At 47.6% G+C, this 13,737-nt stretch overlaps 1 protein-coding gene across 4 annotated transcripts in view; it reads right to left on the bottom strand.

The window, feature by feature from the left end:
- Window positions 1-13,737, bottom strand: part of fynb (FYN proto-oncogene, Src family tyrosine kinase b) — a 53,891-nt gene that overhangs the window by 37,965 nt on the left and 2,189 nt on the right. For 3 of the 4 annotated variants that reach the window (XM_064339995.1, XM_064339998.1, XM_064339997.1), the window contains exon 2: window positions 3,814-3,881. The exons of the other annotated variant lie outside the window; for it this stretch is intronic. The gene's annotated coding sequence lies outside the window, so the exon portion shown is untranslated. The remainder of the gene's footprint in view (window positions 1-3,813; window positions 3,882-13,737) is intronic. 4 annotated transcript variants of the gene reach the window in all.

The following is a 13,737-nucleotide window of genomic DNA, read 5'->3' as shown; positions in this document are numbered from 1 at the left end:
GGTGATTGGCACAGGCGCAACCCTTTACCGGACCGCCCAGTCTCCCGTCCTGTCTGAACGGGGGTCTGCCCCGAGGTTCGAGACTTCCGTTTTTTTTTTTGCTCAGCCTAACAAGCTGCGGTGGGGCGTTGTGGATATCAATTACTCCCTTCAAGACCCCGAGCGCTCCTCAGGTGGGGAGGGCACTTTTCATGTTGGCGGGCTGGCTCCTGAAAGCCAAGGCGGCGGGCCCTTTGATCTTCCCCCGAACCGACGACCCCCATCCCCCCCAGCTAATGTGCGTTGGCGCTTTTTATTCGCCGCTGTCTTGCTCCTCATTTTCTCTCGACTGGGTCCCGGCAGTGCAACAGCCAAGCCGGCTGGGAGCTGTCACAAATTACCCGTCAGAATGAGGAAGTTAGGAACCCGGACCAGGCTGGGGCCAGGGCTGGGGTCGGCCGTGGGTTTTCGGGGGTGGGGGGTGCAGGGAACCAGAACGCTCTTGGAGAGACCCTGAATCCTACAGAGAGAGCGGTCTCTGCAGGCCAGTCCTACCCAGCCTCGGAAGCAGAGGAAGTCTGGCATGGCGGTGCGGTACACAGCAGTTTGGGCCGGGTGTACAGATAGGGACAGAACTCATCCGTCTTCTGGGGGCCGTTAGTGTGGCAGAGCCCTCTCGCACAGTCATGCTGTGAGTCAGGGGATGCTCTGGGGGGGAGCGGGGGGACATAACTGGCAACCCTCCTTTCTCCCAGTGCTGGTAATGAACTCCCTCACCTAAGCGGAGGGCGCGTGTGGATGAAAAACGCAAACAGATGTGTCGACGGAAAGAGCAGCGGCTAAAACGGGCTGCCCGCAGCCAGCTGCGCGTCTCTCTTAATCCCAGAGTGGGAGGGGGATGCCCCGCCCCTCAGATCTGCTCGCCACCCGGCGGAAAATAAACGCCGAAATTTAAAAGCCGCCGGCAAAGCCGAAGGTTCGCTCGCCATTTGAAAATGAAACGCGGATCTCACTCCCCCCCCCCACCAACTGAGGGGGATGGACGGTGCACCACGCAAACAGAGGTCAACGGTGTCCCCAGAGCGCATTAAGCCCACGTCTTAATCTGCGCCAGCGACCCACATACGCGCCCTCCGCGTTTAATAAAGAGCGGGAAGCTTCGGGGAGCCCCTGAAAGCCGGGGGGGGCAGCGGCAGGAGGTCTCGCCGTCGAGCGCAGCGACTGGAACGGGTGAATCGCTCTCAGGCCGCAGACGCAGCTCTTCCTCTGATCGCGCGGCGGGCGGTCGCGCTAGCCGCGAGAGCGGGTCGTAACCGTTCCAGCGTGACGCGGCTAACCCGGCGTCGCGACCCCGGCGCTTCCTCTCCGAGCGGCCTTTGTTAAGAGCGCCACGGTTTCGTTTCGCAACGCCTACGGCGAGAAAAAAAAAAAAAAAAAATCATATTTTCCCAGTCCGTCTGGCTCTATGCCCTGGTCACTGGTGCTGGTCCGTTGTGGTCAACCTCAACGCCTCAACCTTTTGCTGTACAACACAATCTGCTCATTAAAACACAACATACATACACAACAAAACTACACACTGTATAGTGAACTGTATGGACAGCATAGTAGCAGATTTTTTTGAGAAGATGCCCCTGTGTGATTTGACTGCTCTGACATTGCACTGAAATTCCTTTTAAAAGATCCTTTCCATTTAGAGCATCTACACACAGCTCCACAGGGTCAGCCACAATGTGCCCCTTTCTCTCTCTCGATGGTTTGCACAAGCAGTCTGAAAGAGGAATGGGAAACTTCAGGCCTTCTAATTTTATTTTCCAAAATGGAGGACGGGACCGTGAAAACAAATGACCTCATTGACATCAATTTTTAATGAAATGGAAAAAAGCTCACCCCCCCACCCACCCACCCACCCAAATAACATGAAAAACACAAAATTCAATTTGTTGAAAGCACACAATCTATCCTTCTTGTTCCTTTCATATCTCTCCCTGCAGCTGAAATCTCATCATAAGCAAATTTAATCTTAAGTTAATCAAAATTATTATTAAAGGATAAGGCCGGTGTAATTTTATATTATTTATTTTGATCAACGTATCCTATGAAATTTGCCCTACCAACAAGTATTGTCCATCTAGCCAGCACCAGATACAGCTAATATCCTGGTAGCCATAGAACTCCATTATTGCCACAATTATTAGAACAAGTCCAAGAGACATACTGTTGGCTTGGTTACCATAATACATCATTACAATGAACCTGGCCAATGTACTTTTTACTGAAACAACCTTATCAAGTGATGGTGGTTGCTTTTTCGATAAGTGGAAATTGTTGAATGTACACAAATGTGAGACACCAACATACTAAAAATGCCCCGTTTTGAAGTTAATCTTGTCAAAACAACACTGGCAATGGTTTTTGAACAAATGGCTCCCTGGTTGAGCACTAAATGGGGTATGTAGATGCCAGGCAGTATTGAGATTTGGACAGAAGCATTGTAGGTTTTGGTCTTTTTCTAGGACATGTTGACAATAAGAAAAATATAAATCTACGCCAGGCTTATCCTTTAAAGAGCATCTGCATCACAAGCAGAGGCCCATAAATAACACATATGTTCAAGTGTTAAACTGCCGCTGGTTCAGGGGTGGCCACATGGCCCGTCTACCTCGTGCGTGGTAGACGGGCGTGAAAACTTCTTGCCCTGCACAGTGAACATGCATGTCTTGCTTTGACACTTGCTCTGTGACCAACGGTACAGGTTTCCTGCAGCATTTTCCCTTTCCTTTCAGTATAATCTTTTGCTTTTATTCAGACAGCAGAGAGGGTAAAGGTTTGAGAAGGGATGGGGGGATTGAACCTCTGCTCATATAGGGGGGCTTCACATACAGCTCGAGAGTTGGATGCCCTATGGACCGTGCCACACGTCTCGCTACACTAAAAATATACGCTCACGTTCTCATTGTCAAAAGCATTTCAAATCCATCGCCTGAACACAATGTTATATTACTCTTCTTCTTAGCGTATAAAAAATAATGACAAGCTAGAAACTGGAAATCTAAAAATAAGCTCATTCATTATGCATTAAATTGCTGGCATGCAACAGATGCTCTCGTCCAAAGCCACCCGCACAATTTATTACGCTTGGCCCGGTGACTGACAAGTATTCTTATGCTTCTGAGGAGTGGGACGAGCTGTGAGCGTTTCAGGTACGTTACAGGCCTAAAGGTTCGCTTGTTTTCACGACAAAGGAACCAGTTAGCCTCGCCACGGCTAGGAAGAGGAAGCCTTTGGCCCTCGGGCACCGGGGATCAGACGCGAACCGCAAGAACAAAGAGCCACAGAGAAGGGCCTGATAAATCAGGCTGCAAAACGAAGGAGAAATGCCACTCTCGCCCTCAGGTTATTACCCGCGGACCCCTCCCCTCATTACAGCCCCACATGACTAACACCTGAGGGCTCTTCTCGCGTCCCTTCCTCACCGCTGTTCATTTACGAGAACAGTGCGGCTGCAGAATCCCTTTCTCAGAAAAGGAGAGGCTGCTACCAGAACAGCGGTCCACGTAAAAACTGTAACATCCTTTCCTAGAAACACAAAATAATTCACTTTCCCTACTGCTGCTAGAATAAAAAGGGACTTCCTGTCTAACGTGGCGTTTGATTAGACTTGACCGAGTGTGACGGTATCTTCTTAATAAACGGTGGTTCCCGGTTCCCGGTTTGGAGCCGTTAAACACGGTCCCGCCCCCCCCGGTGAATTGAATTCCGCGCCGGCGGCGGCCAGCTGGGCCGCGGGACCCCATCTGGAGCGCGCGGGGTAATTAAAGCGACGGCGCTCACCTCTTGTTTCAGCGTATCAGGATCTTTATTTGCTCCACATCGCTTTGTGCACAGCAAACACAGAGGCCCTGCAGGGATGAAGAAGAAGAAGAAGAAGAAAATGAATTATTAATCGCTGCATTCAATAAAACATGAATACGAACCGCGCGCTAGCGAAAGCTATTTTACGCCGCGCTCCGAAAATGGGTCTCGCGATTTAATTTGCGCCGACTTCGGAACTGTGAAGCATATTGTCTTCGGGACAAGCTGAGCGGTTCTGCTGAACGGTGACCTCGATGTGCGCTGCTTTTGTAAACAACAGGTCGCTAACGGGTTCGAGGCTAAACCAGGCTAAACCATAGTGAAGAATTACATGAAACGGCTTCATCTGTAGCGGGTGCTAATGCGCCTCGGTCACACATTCGATTTGCTCTTATTTTTGGCAGGCAGGGCTCCGTTGAGATCAAGAGAAAGCTCTTCAGATGCTTCACATTTATTGCAGGAACTCGTGGAATGGATACAGAGACATTTTTTCGGTCCGCGAAGCTTAGGGTGATATAAACCAGGTGAAAACCAAGATCTAGTCTCAAATCATCAACATCACACGAACAGATAAGGATAAAGGCAAGGACTCCCGGTCAAGTCCCGAGCCCCATCCTTCACTTAGGTCTAAAATCACATTCTTTAGACTGAGAACATGTCTAATCTGTAAATAGCACATCAAAATCTATACTTTGTATTTAATGGAGTTTCCTACCAATCCCAGACACTTGAAATTAGACTTCAAATTGTTAGTTGTAGTTAGCCTGTCACATTAAACAACCAAGTGCTTGAGGGCCAAGGGCCAGAGAAATCAAAGAGAGCAATAAGTAAACAGTGCAGTTTGGAAAACAGACTTCTAATCTTTTATCCTCCCCTTTCTTACACTTTCTATGCATTTCATTTAAACTTCAAATCACTCCAAATACAAAGATTATAAAAAAAGTAACTAACAAGAAAATGCAACACGATTTTCTTGTGTGTACACGTGCGCATCAAACATAATCACTAGCATGCATATTCAAAAACCCATTGCCCAAACCACTGTGGAACTTCCCATGCCAAGTTTGAGCTAAAATAAGCCAGAGGAACATTGCAACCCAGTCAAATGAAGACATGGTGGTTAGAGTGAAAGCAGGCTTTGGGAGCCAATGATAGCCCGTTCAGATCAAGCTGGCAAGGCCACTGAAAGTGATACCACCGTAGCAAGACTTCCCTGCACGTGGAAATAGTGTCTTTATGCAAAACATATGACAGAAGAAATGACTTTGAAGTGAAGAAATGAAAGGTACAAATTTGGTCATCAAGGTTTTCCTGATTATGCCCACATATTAAAAATAGCCTACTAAATGGCAGATAAAATGTAATGCCACAAAGATTCTATGAAAAGGACATTTTTTTTCTTTATCGTAATACAATAAAATATTAATACAAATTAATACAAATAATCTGTCCGACTTCACATTGCAGTATGTTATTACTTGCATCTGTTGAACAAGAAAAGGCAGGACCCAAATCTCATCAAAATCACAAACAAGAAAACGGCATCTGACCGTAGACAAAGACGCATCATTCACAAAATAACCTCTGAAAATCCAATTAAGAGAAACTGAAATGCGTCTGCATCACTCACGACTGTGGCATAACCGCTCTGAAAGGCATCATTTTTAAAAGAAAAAGCATTAAAGTGTTAAAGGCAAGCGGAAGAGACAAGACCATGTCTTTATTTGTTTATTTTCCGTTATTTCCAGATGAAACCGTGTGGAGAAACAGAAACACCGTAATTCATCTGGCATAAACCAGGAAAACATGATTTTCTGACTTTTCAGAAAATTGCCAGTTAGCCATCGCAGCCATTTCAGTCACGACCGGGCCCTTCTTCCCCAAGCTCTCAACTCCCAGCATGCACTGCTCTCCTCTCCACGAGGGAAACCCAGGGGCAACACCACGTTCCTTTTCATCTGCTGCCCCCTCCAATAAAAGATAATGGGCGAGGGCCGTGTGGGAAGAGCCGGCTAGTGACACGGGGGGGGTGGTCACATGACCCCTCCGGCACAATGAGCGCAGTCATTTTAGCGCTATTTACTGGCGCAGATGAACAGTCCCCAGAGCGACTGCCGCGGAGACAAAGCTAGCATGTGGCACTGGCACAGAGGGTCCACTGTGAGTCTCGCAGTACAGTACACAGGCTGCTACGATCTCAGCCTGGGGAGGATTATCCCCACCCCCCCCACCGCTCAGCTGCATCTTTGCTCTGACCCCCGCCCCCCGCCCCCCTCCCCCCCATGTGTATTAGAAAGGCTGGTGAGTTTTTCTCCACCCTACCTGTATTCAGGTGTCACACAGAGCCCTACGATGAGGAGCTGCTACATGCTAACAGCAAGGCCTGCTGACCTCATAGTGAAGCCTCTGCAGGTTGAATACAGGAAACAGGATGCCATTTCATGATGGAATACCTTCACCCTTCATTTTCAATACCGCACACATCTCTCTCCTACGCTTGGCCCCGGACCAGGGTTGGGCGCCCTGTATCTTTGATCTGTTACGAACAGCTACAGAATTGAGAAAGCAAGAGAACTTCCAAACTGGGTTGTTTAATATTACTGCTCATTTTCGCAGAATTCTGACCACTTCGGGAACAAACGGGGGGGGGGTGCAGCTATTTCGGCACGTAACGCGTTCCGCTCACGCGGTCGATGTGCGACGCGCAACCCCCCGTTCGGTCCTCTCCGTTTCGCAGACGGATCATGTGGGCCAGCGCCCCGGGGTCTACGGGGGCCACGTTACAGAGGCGCCTTGTTCTCGCTCCCTACGCCGGTCGCGAGGAACGCGTCACACGCGGAGGGAGAGCGTGGAGATCTCTCCACTCCCGACAGCTCGAGGCTCCTGGCATCATCGCGGCGCCGTTCCGAGCCGTCGCGTTCTTTTTCCCGGCGTGCGGCCGAGTCGAACCGGATCGGCGGGGACCGGCTCTTCACCGGAGCCCCACGCGCATGGACAGATGGACAGGCCTGGGTGAGGGAGGACGGGCAGCGTTCACCACACAGTGAGAGTGGGCGGTGAAGCTCAAAGACATGAACCACCCAATACATGCAAGCACCGCCACCGCAACTCACCATGACAAATGTTCAAATAAAAAGAGATTAAAGGGGCTATGGCTATTCGAGAAAAAGAGGTCACACTGACCTTACTGGAAGCCAAGATCATTATGAATGGGGTTCCGCTCTAATGTGACCAAAGAACATAATTAATTAATGTAACAAAATAAAGTGCAAGTATTTGTATTCCGAATAGAACTGAATGCCACAGTTTTTCATGTTTTTTTCTGTTAGTTGGATATCACCTGTACAAACGCTTGCATCATTACCTGTACTGTTCCTCGACTGCAGTTGCCGTGTGCAATTAAAGGGCAAAAATAATCATGTGATTGAAAAAATAAAAGTTTGGTTCTATTTGTCCAAAATACTCTGGCCTCGCTCCTGAAGCAATTAATGAGATGGTATTAACTTTAATAACGGCGCATCTTCACTGACATTCAACGAAACTCCGAAAGGTAAAGAAGCGTCGATATTTCTTTATCCAGCAATAACGCCGATGAATCTTAATGCGGGGGAACTTGAAGGCTGGAGCTGTGTGTGTGCCAGGATCTCAACGCCAGGGCGAGCAATCGCTTCCTTTGTCAGCCTCGGACAGCTGCCTCAGCACCGCGGGAGAAATTACATTCAGGAGTCGAGAGAGCCGGAGCGTTTAGTACAGAGGGCACCAAGGCACGACTCGGGCAATTATACAAGCCTATACGGCTTCTTACGGGCTATTACCGCTTATCTTCACCAATAATCTTTTCTCGCAGTTTCCCTCCCTACTTCTGTGCTGCGCTGACAGGTATAAAATAAGCTATAGGCGCAGTGTAGGCTATAGTTGAAACGGCGGTCTCCGTTCAGCGGTTTTATCCTGCGCTACGGGACTTGATGGAAAAACGTCAGGAGATTCTCAGGTAATCTTTGTGATGGAACGGAGAGTAGCTCTGGACTTCCGTCCGGTTCCGGATACGCTTAATTCACAACGGCACAAGACAGAGAGGGGCCTGAGGCTCTCCAGTCCCACACTGACTCTGCATGGCCATGTACACTCATTAAGTCCCGATAAATGCATTTTGATCAAACATGCACGCTACCACTACCGGCCATATTGATGTGGCACAGTGGCAGTATGGAAGAGCAGAACGCTATTCGCGTTCCACCGCTACGCGTGGATTCAAAAATGAACAGGATCGATGCTATGGCTACAAAGCAGTCGTGAGGGTGACAGAAGCCGGTGCCTGCCTTTGACGGAGGGTGCCCTAACCAACCACTATGGTTACAGTAGTCTGGAGTTAGAGACACCACCACGCAAGCGGTTTTTTCCACTGTGTAACTTTGTCAAAGCACACGGCCGTATGCCGACGAAGTACCAGCAGCACAAATGTACAGACGACGTTAAACAAAACAAACAAAAGCGTAAGATTAAACATGTATGAACGTCTCCAGAGGAACACACGTGTAGACTGTTTGTTATTGTTTCTCAAAAAAAGAAAAAGAAAAGAAATGAACACATAGCACGCTGCAGCAGAGCCTGGGGAACATCGTATAAAAATTACAGTAGGCAGCTACAAAACCTCATCCGTATTTCAGATTCAGCGAAGGGACCGCAATATGCATTAACCTGCTAAATAAACCATTCTATAAACACACGGGCTACAGCGTTTTCCAAAACCACATAAACCCGTATTTAATCTCTCACATGGCTTAGTTACTGCAAGAGCCTCAGTGTTCTTTTTTAATTTGTCCCTCAAAATAAAAGAAAATGTCAAACAAACACTAATTTAAAAAAGCTTGAGAAGTTTTGGCAAAACTAGCCTAACCCTTTGATATAGTTCTGGTAACAAGCTCTCATGAATAAAATATGAATTTCATTAATTTATTAAAGTCTACATTTTCATCATTTACACAGCCAAAGCTGTGTCAGACAACCATTAACCAAAGACACAATGACACTAGACCTTTCATCTTATATACAACTACGTAAACACAAAAATGAGCATAAAAAAATTAGAATCCATAAACAAATAGGCTAAATGTGATTCTTATGTAGCCTAATATAGGCCAGAAATTTTTAAGATGCAAGGCAGGCTCTATGAATTAAGACACTCTTTTTTTTCTCCTCCAGTTTTCAACATGCAATACATTTTTGTCCATTTCCAGACAGACTGGTGGCAAACGGACGCAGCGGCATTTGGTAGAAAGCTTCCACGGGGACCGGCTATTGTTATTTCAGCAGTTCAGCAGCAGCAAGCACATCTGGGGCTAAGACTATAGGTAACCACACATTCATACAAAACCTCACAATACAGTACAATACAGACTCTCCCTTTCCTGAGAACCTCACAATACCTGGAAAAATGAGGCTTGCATTGTAATGAGCATATTATATATAAAGAAATATATATATATATATATATATATATATGTATTAAATTCTGATTAGTGTGCTTGATATGGGAGTCACATTCTGAAATAGCACAGCATGGAACTTGGTTAATTGTCCAGAATGCTGAATTAGATCTTGGTTTAACATTATTCCCAGAGTCACTGATGAAAGGTCACATCCTAACAGTCTTAATCATTTAAAGTTTCATCAGACCTGATCATGACAAAGATTTTAAACAAGCAATTATAAACATTTTTGAACCCGAAAACGGAAGAGCCTTCCACACATCTGATAACGACCTCAGCCTCCATCTTGCGAGCCGGCTCAAACGTGTTCACACCCGTTCCACATTTTTTTCCTCTTCTTTTTTTAATTAAGTGAAAATAGCAGAGATGCTTCATTTCCCCCCCCCCTTTCCCCAGAGTGACGCCGAACCACACGGGGGTTTCTCACGTTGCCAAATGAAAAGGGGGGGGGGGGGGGTCCGATAAGACGGAATCGCCGTGATGCAATCTGACCTCAGCCCAGGGGACCCGACGGAAATAAACAGTTCTGCTTAATTGAATTCCACGGAAAGACCATTCCCAAGGCGGCCGTAGACAATGGACTTGCCTTCATTTCGACTGCCCTTCTTACAAACATATCAGTTACACAGAACGCAATATTAGTGACCCGGCAGTACATTGCATTTCCTATTCTGGATGAATTCCCGATAGTGGCTTTTTTCTTATATATTTTCAAATATTTAACAAAAAAAATTTATATTGTATCTGGAACTTGCCTTAAGGGATACAAGCTGGTCATACCACGAGAAATGCATTTAATCAGAATCAAATTCGCTTCCAATATCAGACGTACCCCCTTTGGGTTTCCCATTCACCATATCAGCATAATATTTACTCGTCCATGAACTTAACCAAATTGCTGGGTACACCGCCAGCGACACACACATTCGCTTTGTGCTTTCCCCACCAGATTAAGCCCTCAAAGAAGGCACTGTTCAGACCGCCTGTTTCCAAGCGCTGGTCCGGCATTGAATAAAAAGGCCGTCAGTAGAAGCCCGAGCCTGTGTGACACAAGTGTGAACGTGCGGGCGGACCGCAGTGACATTAGTGACATCAGCACTAGCCAGCGGCTAGCGGCTGGGACCAGACCTCCGAGAGCAGCGCTGACGCATTTCGCTGGTCGCGTCGCGCAAGCGGACGCTGTTCTAATCTTAGGTACAGGTAGTTTTGGGGACACGCAGGCTGTGTATCGCAGACACGAGCAACAGAGGCGCAGCGCGCGTTCGCTTCGAGCGCGTGGTGAAAAGCGCTACGCTAAAAACATCTCGCCTCTCGCACCGCGCGGCGTCGCAAAAAAGGCGCTCCAGAAAGCGTGAGTGTCATTCTTCTGGACGGGAGACCCGGTGCTCGCCACGTCTTTCCCTTCTAGCGCCTTCCGCCACGAGAGGACACAGGAAAGCTTAAGGTGTCTCTTCGGCGTCAGGCAGAAGAACGGGCGCCGTACCTCGCTTAAAAACTCGCAGCCGAGCCCGCCGGGTGACCGTCGACCGCCCGGACACGCGACCGAAACGTGGGGGGACACGCGACCGAAATGCGGGGCGACCCGCGTCCTCGGAGGGTCGGGGGCCTGGGAGAGGAGTTACGAGGCCACGTGCTCTGTGGTCGACCCCAGCAGCTCGCTGCCAACAGCCCGCACTCTGTAAACGCGGGTTAAACTGCTCCACGTTGAAGTTACCATATTAATCATGAGCCGCACTCATATTTAGCCCGCGACTGCGGTTCACTTGAACGCGTACGCAGAGAGGAGTGCGAGAGTGATAATTTCCACTCGCGCCGTACCGCGGCGGCGTTAGCACGGCGATGCGAATACAATGGGAAACGGGCCAGTGTCGACACACACGTTCAGAGAGAGGTTACGATAATAAATGGGGAGGCGGCAGCACAAAGGAGAGCTGCGGGGAAGCGGAGTGGGCGGGAGCGGGCCGAGTGGGCGGAACAGGTGAGGGGGCCGAGGGCCCACGCTGATGACATCACAATGACCCCTTCAGCACAGCGGAGGCGGCTTCATCACTACCGACGGTGCTCGGAGCTTCCCCCCCCCATCGCGCTGAACCAGCGCTGAAAACCGGGGGTCCCCTCGGCCTCGTTCAAAGGGTCGATCCGGGTTCGCCATTCAATTTGGGGGGGCGCGGGAGAGCCGCGCGTGAGCCTGCCAAGAACAGGGAAGAGGCGGAGCGGTTCGCCTGGCGATACGGGAAAGCTCTGAACTGCCGTCAAGGAGGGAGGCGGGCCCACAGGACAAAGCCAGCCAAGCGCCCTCATCCACGTTTTACTGTTCTCTGAACAGAGGATTCAGAAACATGGAATGTAAAGTTGCGCTCACAGAATTAAATGGTGTGTGGGAGCACAGCAGTTTGGAAACTAAGGGGCAGACAGGATTTGCCCTGTGCGTACCCCCTTCCTGACTCAGCTTGGGGCGCCAGATAGTGAATCAGTGCGGCGGGGACCCGCAGCTCACTCCTAAATCAGCGGGAATGGAAAGCGCTTTTCTCTGCAGGGAAAAAAGAGTACGTGGAACACACACATTTAGGCAGACATGTTGAGGCTGAAATCTCTACAAGCACAACTGCAGTGTTAAAACAGCGTAGCAAAAGTTCACACATTTTAGAAGAGGACACAGATTTACCATGCGTTTGAGTGAAAGACTCAGAAAGGATATGAATATTCATACTGTGCATTCCTTTCTCATTCAATGACACTGTTTCCAAACTGATAGCTACCTGGACACTGCCACAGGTTAGTTCAATGAATAGTGGCATTTCAAACAAATGGTAAAATGGAAAGAATTCCATTTTATGAGAACTTCAAATGATCACATACGGTGTCAATTAAAACACATTTTCAAATAGACCTGAATGTCCCATTTTCAAGCAACACATCCAAAACCAATCAGATATCACATGGTGAACATCAAGCTCCAAAAGGTTACTTTTTAAGCAAGCGCTGAAGATAAGAATTTTCTTCTGCACAGAACAAACTTTATTTAAATACATTACAATGCCAGCTCATGTGTACTAGACATTTTTTTTTTTGCTATAATATAAAACTGAGAGTTCCTAATGGGAATAAGAGTTCCCTGAGAGGCTCATGACAAATCTAAATGTAATCATTTTCAAGGCGATTCTTTAAATCTCTCTCCTGGGTATGCCAACAATAACATGGAAGTGATACAGGAATGACTATATCCTAAATGGCAATAACGTTCCATTCTAAGCACTGTCACTCTTAATAGCATTCAATAAATGCACCGACTGCAAAGGAGACACTTACGTGGGCACACACAGCATGATTCAAACTAATCATTACATCACATTACATTACCGCTATTGGGCAGACGCTCACGGTTTCAGCCTTCAGCGACAATTTTACACTTCAGCGCGGTATCCATTTATACTGCTGGATATAGGCTAGGCCTACACTGAAGCAGTTCAGTTTAAGCACCTTGCTCAAGCAGACAACAGCAGCGCTTAAAAACCCAGTAGCCTAAATCTAGTTCATCATCGGAAAACACCTCAGCGAATGCCTTCATTTCCACATAAGAGAGATAAGCACAGAAAAATGAAACCAGAAACCTACACAGATTTCCGGGTGAAATCACACCAAGTAGCCTACATTTTTACTTTAGCTCGAGTCAAAGCAGGCCTACTGCTGCTGCAGAGGTGACACCTAGCATATTAAACAATGCCAATCACAGATCCAGCAACCAGGTGCAATAAGAATTTACCTAAGCCAGGCTACATGTTATACTCCACAGTGTCCACACCCTGTCTTATATACGCATATTACTGCACCCTGATATAGTACAGGCTATCATCTCCCATCTCTCAAACTCAGGCCAAAAATGTTGTCCTGCATAAAAACAATTTCCGAAAATTAGGCCACAAGTTACATCCCTTTGTTTGAATGTTCATCTAACATGCAAGAAAGCACCCGAAAAATTGAATTCCAACAGCTCAAGGACATCTTTTGTAACCGCTCAAAGGATTTTAACCTTGCGTGCCAGCACTGAACTTGCAGAAGTGTATCTGCAGAGGGCTCTGTAAGGCCATGCCAAGGAATGCACAGACGTCTTAAAGGTTTCCTTGGTTACCTTTGCACACCACATACAGATGCTATAGCGGACATGAGGTGGACAGCTTTACATACTACAATAAAACATCCACACATGAAACCTGAACATCTGTCAACAAATATCCGTTCCAAAAGTGCAGTGTAATGCAAATGAGTTCACAATTGAGGCTATAACTCAAGTAAAACAACGGAGTTCAGCACTGAAAGATATTACCCAAATACTGAGGCACCTTATGTGAAGCCTATAGGCCAGTGAAGTTTAAAGGCTACGCTGTTACTGTTTCTCAAGCTCACCAGCAAAAAT

The sequence above is a fragment of the Anguilla rostrata genome, chromosome 6 (genome assembly GCF_018555375.3).
Source record: "Anguilla rostrata isolate EN2019 chromosome 6, ASM1855537v3, whole genome shotgun sequence".
Taxonomy (NCBI): domain Eukaryota; kingdom Metazoa; phylum Chordata; class Actinopteri; order Anguilliformes; family Anguillidae; genus Anguilla; species Anguilla rostrata.
This window is presented reverse-complemented; position numbering and strand designations above follow the sequence as displayed.